Source organism: Lycium ferocissimum, chromosome 12, assembly GCF_029784015.1.
Source record: "Lycium ferocissimum isolate CSIRO_LF1 chromosome 12, AGI_CSIRO_Lferr_CH_V1, whole genome shotgun sequence".
In the NCBI taxonomy this organism is placed as follows: domain Eukaryota; kingdom Viridiplantae; phylum Streptophyta; class Magnoliopsida; order Solanales; family Solanaceae; genus Lycium; species Lycium ferocissimum.
This window is the reverse complement of record NC_081353.1, coordinates 63,013,696-63,018,520: the sequence shown is the minus strand read 5'-3', so window position 1 is coordinate 63,018,520 and position 4,825 is coordinate 63,013,696.

The window sequence follows — 4,825 nt, the reverse complement described above, 5'->3', positions numbered from 1 at the left end:
TATGAAAGGAAATATGAATACGAATACGAAAATGGACACGAAAGGTAAATGAGTACGGGTATGAATGTAAGTATGCAAACACGCAATAGAAATGGAATGTCCCTATGGAAAGCAAGTAAGTGCTATGATGATGATGCTATTATCCCCTATCTGATGCTATTTCATATGTTATCCATTATGCTTACACATTGATATTGATCATGCTTTACATACTCAGTACATTCTTCGTACTGACGTCCTTTTGTTTGTGGACGCCGCGTCATGCCCGGCAGTGGCCGGGGAGACAGATTGGACCCATTTTTTTGTTTTGTTTTGATGGTTGCTGTGTTTTTTATTTTATTTATTATAGAGGGTGTTATGTCCAGTGTGAAGAAGAAACTGGATGATGAACATTCTACTATTGTCAATCAAGTCACGGTATGATTCTTTTTGTTGACTTTGTTATTATCTGTATACATGTATCGTTCTTGTTTATTTATTCTTACTTTTTTTTTTGTCTTGTTTATAGGATATGGAAAGTAGATTGATTGTATGGATAGCAGTTTTGAAGAATTGGATAAAAATTTGTTGGCATGATTAATGTTGTTGATAGTTTAGTTCGTATACATGATGAAACCAACCAGGTCATGTGTAGCAGCTGCTGAAAGTGTCAAAAAGACTTGATAAGATGTACCCTATGATCCTATGTTTTGATAATTGACAAACTGATGGGGAACCAACAAGAGACCTGGTCTGTGATCTGTTTTGAATATACCGTGCGCACTGGGTGGTACAAATTAAACAATCGTAAAGCCGGACCGCACAAATCTTTATGCCGGGCACCATGCCTCGGGTCAAACTTTGGTTGAGAAGTCTCCATCACATCTCATATGTTTCCCAATATATATTCAACATGTCCCAACATAGTAGGTATCACTTGGAAGACCTAAAAATCACTTGAAAAGTGTAGCCACCACAAGATTCCCAAGCGTTCAACTAACAGAGCTGAAAACAAACAGAAAGACCAGATGCTAACTCTGAAGATATCAAATCTCTTAGTTTATCTTAAGCTTTGCTTTATTTGTACTTAAATTGTAAACCTACTGCTCTTGTTTGAGAAGTAGTTTGTAGGTATTTAAAAGTTTCAAAGTCAGGTTGTTGGAAGTGTGTTTCCACAAGCTCTTGAGTGGTTGTCACGCCCCGAACCATGGCCAAGGCGTAACACGGGACTCGGTGCCTAACTGCATGTGATTGAGCGAACCCATAGGCTGGCTGAATTATCATGTGATATCAAAACATCCAATAATACAGAAATAAGACTAACACATGCTGGTCTACTAGAAGTCTGACTGAAATATATTAAATGCAGAATTACTGGTTCAAGTTTAAAACATCTGAAATAAATGCCAACAAGGCTAACATTTCAAGGTCTGCTAATATCTGACTGACTGGACTATGTCTATGAAGTCTCTAACAAATACTGAAAAGATAACTATCTAAAACTGGAAAGATTGAAAGTAGGATAACACCCCGGAGGAACTGAGGCTCACCAAGCAGCTGATACGAGCAAGTCCTAGCTAGCTAGATCGTCAACCTGTAAGTCATTGCGATGCAAGCCCCCAAGCAATAAAAAGGGACATGAACACATTTGAATTGTACTGGTATGTAAAGCAACTGAAAGAAAGAAATATAAGTACTGAAACTGAAACTGAAACTAATAACTATAACTGAACTAAACAGGGAGGTATGGATCTGAAGTACTACATGTTCTGAATGAAGAATCACATATATATGTCACAACCCAACCCGCCATGACTAGCACCCAACTAAATCCTAGTGGGCGAACTAATACACGAGACATCTATTCATTCAAATCCAGTTTTATATTAACCAAGCTAATCAGTTATTACTTATTCAAACATCAAATGAACAAAATAAGTCATGCCATTAAATACTAAAATAAGTGCGGAAGTTCTAACTATTACAAATTCCAAAACCTGAAAGTCATCGTACAAGACTCTAATCAAAAACATGTCTACGGAATGAAATCTGACTAATAAATATCCATAATGTCCAGAATAAGAAAAGACATCATAAGAAGAAGATCTTCGGGTGGCCTGGCATGGGAAGAACTAAATCTATCAGCAAACATCCTTCACACTAGATGTGAGGGCAGGTAGGAGTCTCCGTATCACAATCTGCACTCAAAAGAATGCAACAATATAGTATCAGTACAAACACTATGTACTGGTAGATATCATAGGCCGACTAAGATTAGTATCATGCATATTTCATAAAATCAATAGAACAAACAGCCAGTCAACAGACATGAATATCAATAAACCATAGCAAGTCAACCAAGGATAATCACAATCAAATCACCAAGATGTCAAGCATCACAATCACGTAAGCCGCAACGGAAATAATTTTACCACAATGACCACACTAACTTTACACACATGCTAACTGATGTCATTGCTCAGTAGTCATGACCTACAGGGGACCCATGGTGTCCATGTACCACTCATTCCGGAATACTCCTCAGACTCGAGCACAAACCTTCGCTCCAGAATGAACCTCGGACGGGGGACATATCAATGTACCTCTCATTTTCGGAACTAACCTCGAACCACAACCCCATAATCTAGGTCACATATGTGCCTTCCCATACCTCTTACAGAACAATGTTTCTTGCCTTCTCAATATCAATACTTAAATCATCATTTCATGTCACAATACCGTCGAGAAGATCATATTAGCTTCTTATAACAATACATTCACCTAATCAACACACAGGAATAGTGGCATGAAGCCTCCACAATCACTCAATCACAATCACAATCACAATCACAAAGAAGTTTAGTCACAGAATCTCATGCATGAAAACTAGACATGCTTTATCCTAAAGAATTCACAAACATACAATCAACTAACTAAAGTCTAACTCAAGTAGACCGTAACCTACCTCAATGTAGCGTTGGGACAATGCAAGTCACTCCGCTACGGCCTTGCCTTTCCTTAAAGCCTCAGAACGCTCAAAGTCTAGAAATAGAAGGCTCAATAAGTCACAATTACTGAAATCACAATACCAATGCAAGAATACCCTTCCCTTTACCTCATTCCAAGGGATGGATGATTTTCTAGGTGATAAACAGCCTATCAAGGGCCTTAGTAATCATTAATCATCAATTCATAACCATATTCTATTAACATTCCCACTACAAGCAGTTTTTATGGTCAAAACACTATTTTTATAGAACCCTCGGCCTCCATTCACTTAGTTTATGGCCCTAAGTGTTCAATTTATGGTTAGGAGAAACTAACCCAAGCCTTTAGATGATAACTAAGTGATAATAACCATAATCATCAAGTTTAGAAGGTTTATTAACATTCTAGGGTTTCTATTTCAATTTCACCATTAAAGACCCACGAAGGGGATAACAATCATGATAGAATAGATGGAACTTACCTCTCAAGAGTTTCTTGCCCTAGCTTGGAATTTCACCCTAGGTGCTTGTTGGGAAGTGTGTTGCTGTTTTGTGAATAGAGAATATGAGACTAAGTATATAAAATTTGGGTTACTATTTTTCATCGACCGCTAAAGCGGTCATCACGCCACTGTAGCGATCCCGCTATAGCGGCCAAATGACCGCTATAGCAGACCCAAAGGAAATCTGCTCACCGCTATGGCAGTCGACTCACCGCTATAGCGGTCAATCGTCTGCCACAACGGCCACATGACAAATGGCATGCTGCTGGAAGCGGTCCACCCACCGCTACAGCGGTTCATTTTGGGCAGTGTGCTCGACTTTTTGTCCAGTTTTTCCCCCCATCACCCAACATTTCATCTGAGGCCTCAAAAGCCCAAAACAAACGTGTACATATACATAAAGACACCCTACGAATCCACCCGTGGCCTCGGAATTGCCAACAGAGTTCTAATTTTCTACGTCACCCCCCGACGGACTCAAGACAATCAAGCAACAACTACAAACAAGTCAAATTTCAGCTCATAAGCTCACACGATTTAGTTTCTACTGGCTCGTTCTACCCTTGGAAAGGTTACATTTGGTGGGGTGATCCTACAATTCCCATAACTACTGTAAGGGTCGTTACAATATAACTGTAAAATATAAACTGTGGCCTAGCGACCAAATAAATATGCACAAAACTATGGCCTCAGGCCTAAGAAGTACGTATGCATAAAATGTGCCCTAGGGCCCAAAATACAGATATAAGCGTTTAACATTAAACAATTCATGATACTGAGACTGAGATATAACTGATAACATGATAACTGTTTCTGATTATGAAACTAAAGACAATAACTGATTATACACTGACTGAGACTCATGTGATATCAATACACAAGTCCATAATGATTACGTACTGAGTTCGTGATATTCAAAATGATAACTGTGAACGAATTATGAAACTATATCCCTAGAAGATAGAAGCTCTATAACTATTCATGAAACTAGGCATAACTGTATTTGGAGTCAATTTCTGATAAACATGGAGAACAAGGCATAGAGAGAATAATAAATATTCCCCTAACGTAGATAGTTAGCCTCACATACCTATATATGCTCCAAAACTTGTAAGAAAGGTCTGAACATTGAGAAGAATCCCAAAAGCTTGAGTCTTGAGCCCTTAGATGGGTTTCCTTGAAAACCCTAGGTTAAGAACAATGAGTTCTTACTTATTGTTCATAGATATATGTTAGAATCCACTTAGAATAGGTTAGGTTTGCTTACCTTAGTGTTCTTGGTGATAGAGAAGGAGAGCTTTCGTTCTAGGGCTTTGAAACTGGTGAAAAGTGAATTTAGAATTGAACCCCTGGTAT